We start from the raw sequence: 16,190 nt of genomic DNA, 5'->3' as shown, positions 1-16,190 counted from the left end.
AAAGAGGTTAAAAGTTAAAAAGAAAAAAGAAAAAGGAAGAGAAAAGAAAAAAAGGACTAAAACGAAGGAAGACGGAGAGGAAAGGAAAGGGAGGAGGAAGAGTAATAAAGAGGATAAAAGTAGGAAGAAGAAAGAGGGAGGAGAAAAAGAAGAAAGAAAAAAAATAAATAAATAAAAAAGGAAAAGAAAAAGAAGAAAGAAATTTTCGCTCCCCCCCTAAAGACTAAACTATTTCTAGCTTAAATAGCCTACCTACCGCCTCGCCTACCTAGAAATTAAAAAGATAGTTTCCCCCTTTATACCTTTACTTTATATAAAAATACAATCCTATATAATCTTTTCTTACTTACCCTATTATATTTTTTAATAAAAAAATTATAAATACCTTTATTCAACTACATAGCTTCTTTATTTATTTACCCCCTCCTACTATTACCCTACCCTTTCTTTTAATAAGCCCCTCCTAATAGGAGCTAAAAAACAACCCCTTAGCCCCCCTAAACCTTTCGGTCCTTCTTACCTACCCTATATAAACCCTCGCCCTTACCTTCCTAATACAATTACTATTTATATAAAAATTCTATATTTAAATGCACTTACTTACCCTATATACCTAACCCACCCAAACGTACTTACCTACCCTCTCTTCTCTATACTACTTTATATAATTCGAATATATTTACTTATTTAACGCCGTACCTAACCTAGTCGTAAATACATTTACTTATCTAGAATTATAAATTTATTTAAAAATTACTCGCCTACCCGGTTACTCCTACCCCGCCGTTACTCGGTCGGTTGCTTTTACTTACTCTATTTATTATAATTACCAAAATTTATAAAGGCCCGGCCTGGCCGTACCTATATATACTACGCTAATCGACACTTCCCTAAATATATACTATATATAACTATTAAACTTTCTATAAATTAACTACTAATATAGTAAACCCTTTATATTCAACCCGCCCGCACCCCTAAGGTAATATCGTCCAAACTTAGGAGATATTAAATTTAACTAAATCCCCTTCCTATCCCTACTTACCCTATACTTTCCTTCTAATAAAGCGCTTTCACCCTTTTAGATTTTAGTAATTAAATTTCAAAGGGACCCCCTAATAAATACCTATTTATTAAACGGACCCTTCTACTAGGAAATTTAGGCGAAGGAAGGCTTACCCTTAGTAAATTGTAATAATAAAATTATTCTACTATTTATAGGACCCTTTCGTATATTTAAATTATTTATAAAGGATTTAATCTAGCGCGTATTAAAATTACAATACGCAAATTACTATTAGCTACTTCAAAGCCAATAGAGGAATCGCTTATTAAAATACGAGGCCGGAGCTTATTCTTATATATCTATAATATATTAGAAGTATTATCGTATTCTAATATAGATTTTAATTTAAAAACGTTTAGCTATTATCTAGTAAATAGTAGCGTTACAGTACTACCCGGTCGAATAACTACAAAAACTAATTATTTAAATAAGTAGTTCCTTTTATACTAAACTCAATTATTATTATAATAAAGTTATTAATAGGGTAAAACTAATTTATTTTATAATAATCTAAACCTAACTTATATTCCCTATTAGTAGGTGAACAATCCAATACTTACCGAATTCTATTTCAATATAATAAGAAGAGCCGATATTGAAGGATTAAAAAGCAATATTATTATAAACGCTTAGCCGCTACAAGCTAATTATCCCTATAGTAACTTTTTTGGTACTTCTAACCTCAAATTTCGAGGGACTAAAAGATTAATAGGCTATACTTTTATAATTTGTATTTATACTAAAAATTAAAATTAAAGGGACTTTTACCCTTTTATTCTACTAGAGATTTCTATTCTCTATAAGCCCCCTTTAGGATACTTATATTATAATTTAATAAATATACCGCCTTAGCCAAATTCCCTACCTAATAATATCTTCAACCCGGATTGGCCCGCAAAGGACTTTAAAACTAAAAGTTGGACGAAAATCTAACCTTATTTAATTAAATAAATAAAAAAATAATAAGAGTAGTAGTATTTTACCAACACCGAAGTTCCTACCTATTCTACACCTCTTATATTTTTTTACAATATTAAACTAGAATTAAATTTAATAGGGTCTTCTTTCTCCGCTAATTCTACCAAGCCCGTTCCTTTAACTATAATTTCGCTAAATAATAAATAAGAATAGTAGGAATTTTATTAATCTATTTATATATATTACTAATTAAATAACGAAGCATTTAACTACCTTAAGAGAATTATAGTTACTCCCGCCGTTTACCCGCACTTAATTAAATTTCTTTACTTTAATATTTAGAATACTAAATAAAAATTATATTATATTAATACTACTTTCTAACTATCGTAATACTATATTTTAATTAAATAATTAAATTCCCCCTATCTATACCAATTCTAAATTAATTATTAAATATATATTAGACGACCGAAGTTTATTAAAGGCTTTTATACCCGGATATTGAAAGCCGCTAGCCGGTTGCCTAATTAGTAGTAATCTATTTTTAGGGCGTTTACTTAAAGCCTAACGTACTTAACCCTTAGAGTTAATCCTTTTCCCGAAATTATAGATCTATTTTACTAATTTCCCTTATTTATATTATTCTATTAACTAGAGGCTATTCACTTTAGAGACCTACTATAATTATAAGTACAACTTAGTATAAGAATTATTCCCTCCTATAGATTTTTAAGGGATATTAAAAGTGTACCGGATTTAATAAAAATATCGGGCTCTTCCAACTATTAAACCCTATCTCCAAATAAACTATTTTTAAAGTAATAGATTATTAAGAAGAAAAGAGAATTCTACCCGGGGCCCCCACTATTATCTCCGTATTTAATTGTATTACCGTATAAAATTTATATTTAAGTACTAGAATATTAACCGGCTTCCCTTTCGCTATATAAAGTACAAATGCCCCTTTAAAACGGAACTTCCTTATAATTTAAAATTAATTAACTTATATCTAACTACTATTTATATAGAACCTTTCCCTACTTCGATCCTTCAAATTCTTATTAAAATATTTATTACTATTATTAAAATCTATATTAGAGGCCGTTCAACCTAGGCTTACGCCCTAAGCTTCATTACTAACCTCTACGGCTACTTATTCCTTAAAGTATCGTTTCTACCCTAAGGGCGGGGTATAAGTAGGACGCTTAAGTACTATTTATTTTCAAAGCTAATATATTCGGTAAGTAAGTTATTATATAATCCTTAGTAAATTCTAATTTTTATAATTACCGTCCTACTATTAAAATATATTAACGCCTTTTATAGTATTTAATAAGCGTCTACTCCGGTACTTTAACCCTATATTTAGTTTATTCTGTATTATTAATTCTACTTACTAAAAATAGCCTACTAATATTAATATATTCGAATACCTATATTTAATTAAATAATAAAGGTTTCTTATATATTTAAAGTTTAAAAATGGATAAAGGTTAAAAAGTGCCCCCGAATCCCTAATTATTCGCTTTACTTTATAAAACTAAAGAATAATATTACTATCCTAAGGGAAACTTCGGCGGTAACTAACTACTAAATAATTCGATTAATTTTTCGCCCCTATACTTAAATTTAATAATCGATTTATACGTTAGAACCGCTACGAACCTCTACTAAAGTTTCCTCTAACTTCACCCTATCCAAATATAATTTACTATTTTTTAAATTTAAAGTTTAATATTCTTATTCAAATCCATCTAAATATATTAAAATTAGTTAATAATATACTGAAGCTTTTACTTATATTTACTTTTATTACGTATATAGGTTTTATACCTAAATATTCGTATAAAACTTTAATTCTTTAGTCTATATTTTAAGACGGGTCGTTAATAACTATTATATTAGTATCTTTATAAATACGCGAATTTCGGTCCCGGCGAAGGCATTACGCCCGGGGTTATAATACTCCCGGAGGAACTATATTCCCCGGACCTTTATCCCCCTATTAAAATTAATATTAGTTTAAGCCGTCTTAAATATATTAGTAAAAATATTAAATAATTGGAATAGTGTAAATTTAATTATAAACGCTTCCCTTTTAATAATTTTATATACTATTTAACCCTTTTTTCAAAGTACTTTTCATCTTTCGATTATTCTACTTATATGCTATTAGTTTCTAACCGGTATTTAATTTTAGAAGAAATTTACCTCCTATTTTAAATAATATTCTTAAACTACTTAATTCGTTGAAGGAGCTTTATATTAAATCGGCATCCGACTATATAGGGCTCTTACCTTCTATAGTACTTTATTCTAAGGAATTTAGAAGGTGCTTTACTAAAAGCTTCCTCTATAAATTATAATTCAAGCCGAAGTTAGATTTTAAATTTAAATTATTACTACTTTACTCGCTATTATTAGGGTAATCCCTATTAGTTTCTTTTCCTCTACTTATTAATATGTTTAAATTTAGTGGGTATTCCTATTTAATCCGAGGTTAATTTTAGAAATAGGGGGTTTTATAGTAAGAACCCGCTGTACGACTATAGCGATATAGAATTATTATGCTTAGTATAACTAACGAATCCGCTATTAATTTTAAAGGATTGTAGATAATTGTAAATCCCTAATATAAATAGAGTTTAATAATTAAAATAACGTTCGAATAGGTATATTTATTAGAATATTAGTGAGTGTAATGTACGTTTAAAAATTCGATAATTTATTAAATTCTATAATTTATATTACTTATTGTATTTCGCTACGTTCTTTATCGATGTTAGAATTAAGAGATCTGTTATTGAAAGTTTTAACTTATTTAAAAATTTACTTAGAGAAATATAAAATATTAAGAATTTAGTTTCGGTATTCCGGCGGGCAGCCTCCTACAAACGGGAAACCCGAGGATCCGGGAGGGCCTGAAGGCCTTTCTAGACCGCTAATATTAAAGTAACTGTATAGGTAAGATTTATAATAGTTTATAAGAGTTTTATAATTCTATAATAATCTTTCCGCTAATTTACTAACGGAAACCTTATTACGATTTTTACTTCCTTTAAATAATTGAGTTTAAATAGCTTTCCGGCCTTGGGTAGTTATTACCGACTTCTTTAGGTTAGTCCGGAAGTTTTATTAAACTATTTAATTAGTAGTAATAACGGGCGGTATATATAAAGAGTAAGGATGTAATTAATACAAATTAATAATTTATATTTACTAGGGATTCCTTATTGAAGAGTAATAATTATAATATTCTATCCCTAGTATAATACAATTTAATAAAATTACTCGGACCTTCCGGCTAAGGGAGTATTCGCTAGCTATATTAGTATAGTGTACGTACAGCCTAGAATATTTAAGGGTATTATAGACCTATTATTACTTTAAATTTTTATTGGCTTAAGCCGATAATCCCTCTAAAAAACTAATGTACTACTAAAATAATATAGGCTATTTAGTAAATTAAAGTTTCATTTATTATTATAATTAAATAGATAAATTACTCTATTAACTAAGAACGGTTATATACTACTACTTACAAAATTAAAAAAGAGCTCTCAATCTATTAATCTTTATTATATCTGGACTTAGTGAATTTCCCTGTATTGAATTAAATTAAACCGCAGGCTCTACCCCTAGTAGTACCCTTCCGTCAATTTTTTTAAATTTTAACCTTACGACTATACTCCCCCAAGAGCCTAAATATTTTAATTTATTATAAAGTGCCGAATAGGTTAAAAAATAATATTGTCCGATCCTTAATTAGTATAATTTATAATTAAAATTATAATAGTATCTAATTATCTTCGATCCCCTAACTTTTATTCCTAATTAATAAAAATATCCTTAGTAAATACTTTTACAATAATTAATCTTTAATAAATCCAAGAATTTCACCTCTAACAATTAAATACTAATACCCCCGACTATCCCTATTAATTATTATAGCGGTCCTAGAAACTAATAAAATAGAACTATACGTCCTATTCTATTATTCTATACTAGTACATTCGAATATAAGCCTTCTTTGAGCGATTTAATTTATTTATAATAAAAGTCCTAATTCCCCAATATACCTAGTAAAGGGTATACGGTTCTCTAAGAAAAAAGGCCCGACCCAATTAATGTATGTAGTAAGGCGGACCGACGGACTAAGCCTAAGGTTTAACTACGAACTTTTTAACTTTAATAATTTTAATATACGTTATTAGAATTAGAATTACTACGGCTACTAATACTAGATTTACCCTCCAATTATTCTTTATTAAGGGATTTAAATTATATTTATTCTAATTACAAAACCCAAAAGAACCCTATATTAATATTTATTATTACTACCTCCCTATGTCGAGATTAAGTAATTTATACGCTTACTACCTTCCTTAAATATAGTAGCCGTTTCTTAAGCTCCTTCTCCGGGGTCGAGCCCTAACCCTCTATTACCTATTATTATTATAGTTAACTAAAACCTAGCCGTCGAAAATTAATAAAGTAGAAATTTAAATAAACTATCGCTAGTATAAAGTTATATAATTCGAGAAATTATTATAAATTACTAGTTAGTTCCGAAGGGTATTAGTTTTTAATTTAATAAATATACCCCTTCCGAAATTAGGGTTTTTAATATATATTAACTCTAGAATTACTATAGTTATCTATATAGTAAGGTACTATTAAATAAACTATAACTAATTTAATAAATTATTCGTAATTTCGTAGTTTAATTACTTAAATTTAAATATATATAATTTAATCTTTAAAATAAGTATATAATTACTAATAGAATTAATTAAATAACTATCGTACGCTTAAAAAGGCTAACCGTTCGTAAATGAACGGAAGAATTTATAAAATTACGAAGGTAAGTAGTCCGAAGCTTATACGGTAGGGCCGAACTTACCTCGAAATATATATTTACTTTCCCCTCTTAAATTCTTTAAAACGCAGTCGGTAGGAGGATAGGAAAGTGTAAAATACCTCTCGTATACTATTTATACGCCCTAAAAGGAGGCCTAATATAGAAGGTTCTACCCGAAGGCTTCCCTAATTAATTAATACCCCCGGTAGCTTATAAATAAATTTAACTAACGGCCAATTATTTATAAAACCCACCCCTCGGTACTTATAGGGTACTCCTTAGTACTTATAAAATCTTTTTAAATACCGTCCGGTAAAGGTAGAGCCCTTATTAAAATAGTACTAAGGTAGTTCGTACTATTAATATTAATTCCCCGGCAAACTATAGGGAGTTACGTAATAACAACGCTCTATAAATTAGAATTTAATTTCCTTTGTAAGTTACTATAGGAAAGTATTTAAATTATAAATTAGAGTAGCCCTCCTATAGAAGGCTTTTAAATAGAGTAGGCCCTATATATTTTTATTTATACTTATAAGAAGGAGCTAGAAGTAAGGACGACCGAATAATCTTACTACTCGCTCTTTCCTATTATTCTCTACTACTCCTTCTTATATACCCTCTAACTTCGAATTTAGGAATAATATAGCCTAATAGTCTAAATTATAATTTTTTAACTCCCGCAAAATTCCCTAATATAGGAAATTTTAAAAATCGATTTACAGCTACTTAATTACCTAATTAAATCGTACCTTCTTAAGAATTTCGCTTTAAATTTATAAAAACCACACCTTCCTCGTTAAATTAATTATACCTTCCTTACTTACCCGATTATTCCTATTTACCCTATATTCGGTAAATACTACCCGCCTACTACTTTTTTCTTTTTAATTTTAATTTTACCTTTCTTATATAAGCCCATCGTACCTACCTTATAATTCTTACCTACCCTATACTTAATAAGTACTACCTATTCGTAATTTTCCTTTTCAAAACTTCAGTTTCCAAAGGTTAATTACGCCTTCTTTACCTACCCGGTTATTCTTATTTACCTTATACTTAGTAAGTACTACCCTTTACTATTTTTCCCTCTTTTACCTTTTTAACTTCGGCCGTACCTTTCTTATATAAAGTAAATATATTTACCCTACAACGTCTACTCAAACTATATTTCTACTAAGTAAAAAGCTAATTACTTTTTATCTTCCCTAATATAATTTATAATATTTTATAATTATACTAAAAGTATTTATATTACTTTTATTTTTTTCTTTTTATATTTATTAATTTAACCTTCTTTATTAATATATTAACCTCAATATATCCTCCCTACCTATATAACTAAAGCTACCTAATACCCTACTTACTCTACTAATTATTTATACCCCCTAAATTCTACTACCCTTCTTCTTCTACTATTTTTAAAATTTCTTTTTTTTTTTTCTTTTTTTCTTCTTTTTCTTCTTTCCTACTATTAATTATTTACCTACCCTTCCCTAACAATTCATTCAAAACTGTATAAATTCTAATTAATCGATTTAATCGCCTCCGAATACCTTCTTCTTCCTATATTTATAAAAAAAACCTCTACCCTTATTATAATCCAGCTCCTACTACTTTAAAAGTATTTATTTACTTTATAAACGCCCTTACCTAATAAAAATTTAGAAGTAGAATAAGAGGACGAAAAGAAGAATAAAAAGAAAAAGAAAGGAAGAAGCTTACTAAGGGGGCAAGATATTATAAAAGTAAAAAGGTAGAAGGAAAGTAAGAAAAATATATATAAAAAAAAAAAAAAAAAAAAAAAAAAAAAAAAAAAAAAAAAAAAAAAACAAAGAAAAGAAGAATAAGAACCTTCTTTATTTTATTTACATATTAATTATATTACTTTTTTATCTTTATATAGATATAATATAAAAGAAGGGAACGGAGGGGGGTTTGGAGGTATAAGGAAAGAAATATTAAGAGAGGAAAGCTTTAAAAAGAAGTTAAAAGCTAAAAAGAAAAAAGAAAAAGGAAGAGAAAAGAAAAAAAGGACTAAAACGAAGGAAGACGGAGAGGAAAGGAAAGGGAGGAGGAAGAGTAATAAAGAGGATAAAAGTAGGAAGAAGAAAGAGGGAGGAGAAAAAAAAGAAAGAAAAAAAATAAATAAATAAAAAAGGAAAAGAAAAAGAAGAAAGAAATTTTCGCTCCCCCCCTAAAGATTAAATTATTCTTAGTCCAAATAGCCTACCTACCGCCTTGCTTACTTAGAAATTAAAAAAATAACCTCCCCCTTTATACTTTTATTTTATATAAAAATATAATCTTATATAACCTTTTCCTACCTACCCTACTACATCTTCTAATAAAAAGGCTACAAATACTTTTATTTAATTATATAGCTTCTTTATTTATTTACCCCCTCCTACTACTACCCTACCCTTTCCTTTAATAAGCCCCTTCTAATAGGAATTAGAAAGTAACCCTTTAGCCCCCTTAAACCTTTCGGTTCTTTTTACCTACCCTATATAGGCCTTCGCCCTTACCTTCCTAATATAGCTACTATTTATATAAAAATTCTATACTTAAACGCACCTACCTACCCTATATACTTAACCCGTTTAAACGCACTTACCTACCCTCTTTTCTTTACGCTACCTTATATAATTCGAATGTATTTACTTACCTAGCGCTACATCCAACCCAATTATAAATATATTTACTTATTTAGAATTATAAATTTATTTAAAAATTATTTACTTACTTAATCGCTCCTACCCCGCCGCTACTTAGTCGGTCGTTTTTATTTACTCTACTTATTATAATTATTAAGATTTGTAAAGGCCCGGCCTAACTATACCTATATATACTACGTTAATCGATACTTCCCTAAATATATACTATATATAATTACTAAACTTTCTATAAGTTAGTTGCTAGTACGGTAGACCCCTTATACCCGGCCTGCCCGCACCCCTAAAGTAATATTATTTAAACCTAGGAAATATTAAATTTAATTAAGTCCCCTTCTTATCCCTATTTATTCTATACTTTCCCTCTAGTAAAGCGTTTTCGCCCTCTTAAGTTTTAGTAATTAAATTTCGGGGGAACCCCCTAATAAATACTTACTTATTAAATAGACCCTTTTATTAGGAAATTTAGGCAAAGGAGGGTTTACCCTTAATAAATTATAATAATAAGGTTATTCTACTATTTATAAGACCCTTTCGCATATTTAAATTGTTTGTAAAGGATTTGATTTAACGTATATTAAAATTATAATACGTAAATTACCGCTAACTACTTTAAAACTAATAAAGGAATTACTTATTAAAATACGAAGCTAGAGCCTATTTTTATACATTTACAATATACTAGAAGTATTATTGTATTCTAATATAGATTCTAATTTAGAGGCGTTCAGCTATTATCTAGCAAATAGTAGTATTATAGTATTACCCGGTCGGATAACTGTAAAAACTAATTATTTAAATAAGCGGTTCTTTTTATACTAAATTTAATTATTATTGTAATAAAGTTATTAGTAAAGTAAAATTAATCTATCTTATAATAGTCTAAATCCAATTTATATTCCCTATTAATAAGTAAATAATCTAATGCTTATTGAATTCTACTTTAATATAATAGGAAGAACTAATATTGAAGGATTAAAAAGTAATATTGCTATAAATACTTAACTGCTACAAACTAATTATCCCTATAGTAATTTTTCTAATACCTTTAACCTTAAATTTCAAAGGACTAAAGGATTAATAGGCTATACTTTTATAGTTTGTATTTATATTAAAAATTAAAATTAAGGGGACTTTTACCCTTTTATTCTACTAGAAATTTCTATTCTCTATAAGCCCCCCTTAGGATACCTATATTATAGTTTAATAAATATACCGCCTTAGTTAAATTCTCTACCTAATAATATTTTTAACCCGGGTCGGCCCGCGAAGGACCTTAAAATTAGAAGTTGGACGAAAATCTAACCCCGCTTAATTAAATAAGTAAAAAAACAATAGGAATAGTAGTATTTTACCGGCGCTAAAGCTCCTACCTATTCTATACCTCTTATATCTTTTTATAATATTAAATTAAAATTAAATTTAATAGAGTCTTCTTTCCCCGCTAATTCTACTAAACCCGTTCCCTTAATTATAATTTCGCTAAATAGTAAATAGGGATAGTAGGAATTTTGTTAATTTATTTATACGTATTATTAATTAAATAATAAGGTATTTAATTACTTTAAGAAAATTATAGTTACTCCCGCTGTTTACCCGCACTTAATTAAATTTCTTTACTTTAATATTTAGAGTACTAAGTAAAAATTATATTGCATTAATACTACTTTCTAGCTATTACAATACTATATTTTAATTAAATAATTAAATTCCCCTTATCCGTACTAATTCTAAATTAATTATTAAATATACGCTGGACGACCGAAGTCTACTAAAGGCTTCTATATCCGGATATTGAAAGCTACCGGCTAATTACTTAATTAATAGTAATCTACTCCTAGGGCGTTTACCTAAAGCCCGATATACCCAACCCTTAGAACTAATCCTTTTCCTAAAATTATAGATCTATTTTACTAACTTCCTTTATTTATATTATTCTATTAATTAAAGGCTATTCACTTTAGAGACCTACTATAGTTATAAGTACAACCTAGTATAAGAATTATTCCCTCCCGTAGATTTTTAAGGGATATTAAAAATATATTAGACCTAATAGAAGTATTAGACTCTTTTAGCTATTAAACCCTATTTCTAAATAAACTATTTTTAAAGTAATAGACCGTTAAGAAGAAAAGAGAATTCTACCCGGGGCCCCCGCCGTTATTTTTACATTCAATTACGTTGCTACGTAAAATTTATATTTAAGTGTTAGAATATTAACCGGCTTCCCTTTCGCTATATAGGGTATAAGTGCCCCTTTAAAATGGAATTTCCCTATAGTTTAGGATTAACTAATTTATATCTAACCACTATTTATATAGAACCTTTCCCTACTTCGGTCCTTCAAATTCTTATTAAAGTATTTACTATTACTATTAAAATTTATACTAGAGGCTATTCAATCCGGGCTTACGCCCTAAGCTTCGTTACTAACCTTTACAACCGCCTACTCTTTAAGGCATTATTTCTACCCTAAGGGCGGGGTATAAGTAGGATACTTAAACGCTATTTATTTTCAAAGCTAATATATTTAGTAAGTAAATTATTATACAATCCTTAGTAAATTCCAACTTCTATAGCTACTATCTTACTATTAAAATATATTAATACTTTTTATAGTATTTAATAAACGTCTACTCTAATACTTTAACCCCGCGTTCGGTTTATTCTATATCGCTAATTCTATTTACTAAAAATAGCCTATTAGTATTAGTATATTCGAATACTTATATTCAATTAAATAATAAAGGCTTCTTATATATTTAAAATTTAAGAATAAATAAAGGCTAAAAAGCGCCCCTAAATCCCTAATTATTTGCTTTACCTTATAAAATTAAAGAATAATACTACTATCTTAAAGGAAACTTCGGTAATAACTAACTACTAAATAATTCAATTAATTTTTCGCCCCTATACTTAGATTTAATAATTAATTTGCACGTCAAAACCGCTACGAACCTCTATTAAAATTTCCTCTAGCTTCACCCTATCTAAGTATAATTTACTATCTTTCGGGTCTAAAGTTTAATACTCTTATTTAAATCTATTTAAATATATTAAAATCGGTTAATAATATACCGAAACTCTTACCTACATTCACTTTTATTATACGTACGGGTTTTATACTTAAATATTTGTATAAAACCTTAATTCTTTAATTTGTATTTTAAAATAGGTTATTAATAACTATTATACTAATATCCTTATAAATATACGAACCTTAGTCCCGGCGAAGGCATTATACTTAAGGCTATAATATTCTTAGAGGAGTTATATTCTCCGGACCTTTATCCCCCTACTAAAACTAATATTAGTTTAAATTATCCTAAATATATTAGTAAAAATACCGGATAATTGGAATAGTATAAGTCTAATTACAAATACTTCCCTTTTAATAATTTTATATACTATTTAACCCTCTTTTTAAAATACTTTTCATCTTTCAATTATTCTACTTATATACTATTAGTCTCTAGCCGGTATTTAACTTTAGAAGAAATTTACCTCCTATTTTAAATAGTATTCCCAAATTACTCAATTTATTGAAAGAGCTTTATATTAAATTAGCATCCAACTATATAAGACTCTTACCCTCTATAGTACCCTATTCTAGGGGATTTAAAAGGTGCTTTACTAAAAGCTTCCTCTATAAATTACAATTTAGGCTAAAATTAGATTTCAAATTTGAATTATTGCTACTTTATTTGCTATTATTAAGGTAATTCCTATTAGTTTCTTTTCCTTTGCTTATTAATATATTTAAATTCAATAGGTATTCCTACCTAATCCGAGGTCAATCTTAGAAATAGGGGGTTTTACAATAAGAACCCGCTGTATAACTATAGTAATATAAAATTACTATATTCGGTATAATTAGTAAGCTTACTATTAATTTTGAAGGACTATAGATAATTGTAAATCCCTAATGTAAATAGAGTTTAATAATTAAAATAACGTTTAAATAAATATACTTACTAGAATATTAGTAAGTGTAATATACGTTTAAAGATTTAATAATTTACTAAATTCTATAATTTATATTACTTATTGTATTTCGCTACGTTCTTTATTAATATTAGAATTAAGAGATTTGTTATTAAAAGTTTTAATTTATTTAAAAGTTTATTTAAAGAGATATAAAATATTAAAAGTTTAGTTTTAATACTCCGGCGGGTAGCTTCCTATAAGCGGGAGACCCGAAGATCCGGGAGGGTCCGAAGGCTTTTCTGGATTACTAACGCCGAGGTAATTGTATAAGTAAGATTTACGATAGTTTATAGGAGTTTTATAATTTTATAATAATCCTTCTACTAGTTTACTAATGGAGACTTTATTACGACTTTTATTTCCTCTAAATAATTGAATTTAGATAATTTTCCGGCCTTAGGTAGTTATTACCGACTTCCCTAGGCTAATTCGGAAGCCTTACTAAGCTATTCAATTAATAATAGCGACGGGCGGTATATATAAAGGGTAGGGATGTAATTAATATAAATTAATAATTTACACTTATTAGGGATTCTTCGTTAAAGAGTAATAATTGTAATACTTTATCCCTAATACGATACAATTTAATAAAATTACCCGGACCTTCCGGCTAAAAGAATACTCGCTAACTATATTAATATAACGCGTATACGGCCCAAAATATCTAAAGGTATTATAGACCTATTATTACCTCAAACTTCTATTGGTTTAAATTAATAATCCCTCTAAGAAGCTAATATACTACTAAAGTAATATAGGCTATTTAATAAATTAAAGTCTCGTTTATTATTGTAATTAAGTAAATAAATTATTCTATTAACTAAGAATAACTATATACTACTACCTACAAAATTAAAAAAGAGCTCTCAATTTATTAATCCTTATTATATTTAGACTTAGTAAATTTCCCTATATTAAATCAAATTAAACCGCAGGCTCCACCCCTAATAGTACCCTTCCGTCAATTTCTTTAAATTTTAACCTTACAACTATACTCCCCCAAGAGCCCAAATATTTTAATTTATTGTAAGGTGCCGAACGGGTTAAAAAATAATACCGTCCGATCCTTAATCGGTATAATTTATAATTAAAATTATAATAGTATCTAATCGTCTTCAATCCCCTAATTTTCGTTCCTAATTAATAAAAATATCCTTAGTAAATACTTTTATAATAATTAATCTTTAATAAATCTAAGAATTTCACTTCTAATAATTAAATATTAATACCCCCGACTATCCCTATTAATTATTATAACGGTCCTAAAAATTAATAAAATAGAACTACACATCCTATTTTATTATTCTATACTAATATATTCAAGTATAAGCCTTCTTTAAATAATTTAATTTATTTATAATAAAAATCCTAATTCCCTAATATACTTAATAAAGGGCATACGGTTCTCTAGAAAAAAAGGCCCAACCCAATTAATATACGCGGTAAGGCGGACCGACGGGCTAAACCCAAAATTTAACTACGAACTTTTTAACCTTAATAACTTTAATATATATTATTAGAATTAGAATTACTACGGCTACTAATACTAGACTTACCCTCTAATTATTCCTCGTTAAAGGATTTAAATTATATTTATTCTAATTATAAAACCCAAAAGAGCCCTATATTAATATTTATTATTACTACCTCCCCGTATCGGGATTAGGTAATTTATATACCTACTACCTTCTTTAAATATAGTAGCCGTTTCTTAAACTCCTTCTCTAGGGTCGAACCCTAACCCTCTATTACCCGTTATTACTATAACTAACCAAAACCCAACCATCGAAAATTAATAGGGCAGAAATTTAAATAAACCATTACCAACGCAAAGCTATACAATTTAAAAAATTATTATAAATTACTAATTAGCCCCGAAGGGTATTAATTTTTAATTTAATAAATATACCCCTTCCGAAGTCGGGGTTTTTAATATATATTAACTCTAGAATTACTATAGTTATCTATATAGTAAAGTACTATTAAATAAACTATAATTAATTTAATAAACTATTCGCAATTTCGTAATTTAATTACTTAAATTTAAATATATATAATTTAATCTTTAAAATAAATATATAATTACTAATAGAATTAACTAAATAACTATTGTACGCTTAAAAAAACTAACTACTCGTAAGCGAATAGAAAAATTTACAAAATTACAAAGGTAAACGGTCTAAAGTTCGTACAATAGGGCCGAATTTACTTCGAAATATATATCTACTTTCCCCTCTTAAATTCCTTAAAGTATAGTCGGTAAAAGGATAGGAAAGTATAGAATACCTTTCGTATACCGCCTATACACTCCAAAAGGAGGCCTAATATAGAAAATTCTACCCGAAGGCTTCCTTAACTAACTAATACCCTCGGCGGCTTATAAATAAATTTAATTAACGGCCAATTATTTATAAAGCCTACCCCTCGGCGCTTATAAGGTATTCTCTAGCGTTTATAAGATCTTTTTAAATACTGCCCAATAAAGGTAGAACCCTTACTAAAACGGTATTGAAATAGTTCGTACTATTAATATTAATTCCCTAGTAAACTATAAGAAGCTATATAATAATAACGCTCTATAAATTGGAATTTAATTTCCTTTGCAAGTTATTATAGGAAGGTACCTAGGCTATAAGTTAGAATAGTCCTCCCGTAAAAAGCTTCTAAATAAAATAGGCTT

At 27.9% G+C, this 16,190-nt stretch overlaps 6 non-coding genes across 6 annotated transcripts; all 6 read right to left on the bottom strand.

Annotated features, from left to right (window-relative positions):
- Nucleotides 1-1,318: 1,318 nt before the first annotated feature.
- On the bottom strand, nt 1,319-4,596 carry NCU15772. The gene has a single exon (XR_898083.1). It is a non-coding gene; the product is annotated as a 28S ribosomal RNA (ribosomal RNA).
- Nucleotides 4,597-4,645: 49 nt separating this feature from the next.
- On the bottom strand, nt 4,646-4,799 carry NCU15771. Its single transcript, XR_898082.1, has one exon. It is a non-coding gene; the product is annotated as a 5.8S ribosomal RNA (ribosomal RNA).
- Nucleotides 4,800-4,990: 191 nt separating this feature from the next.
- On the bottom strand, nt 4,991-6,779 carry NCU15770. Its single transcript, XR_898081.1, has one exon. It is a non-coding gene; the product is annotated as an 18S ribosomal RNA (ribosomal RNA).
- A 3,369-nt stretch (nt 6,780-10,148) lies between these two features.
- NCU15769 lies at nt 10,149-13,384 on the bottom strand. The gene has a single exon (XR_898080.1). It is a non-coding gene; the product is annotated as a 28S ribosomal RNA (ribosomal RNA).
- A 90-nt stretch (nt 13,385-13,474) lies between these two features.
- On the bottom strand, nt 13,475-13,628 carry NCU17363. The gene has a single exon (XR_898079.1). It is a non-coding gene; the product is annotated as a 5.8S ribosomal RNA (ribosomal RNA).
- Nucleotides 13,629-13,819: 191 nt separating this feature from the next.
- Nucleotides 13,820-15,628, bottom strand: NCU17362. Its single transcript, XR_898078.1, has one exon. It is a non-coding gene; the product is annotated as an 18S ribosomal RNA (ribosomal RNA).
- Nucleotides 15,629-16,190: the final 562 nt, after the last annotated feature.

This window comes from Neurospora crassa, assembly GCF_000182925.2.
Source record: "Neurospora crassa OR74A unplaced genomic scaffold supercont12.9, whole genome shotgun sequence".
NCBI classification, from domain to species: domain Eukaryota; kingdom Fungi; phylum Ascomycota; class Sordariomycetes; order Sordariales; family Sordariaceae; genus Neurospora; species Neurospora crassa.
Note: the sequence above shows the minus strand (reverse complement) of the source record. Positions and strands in the feature narration are given on the sequence as shown.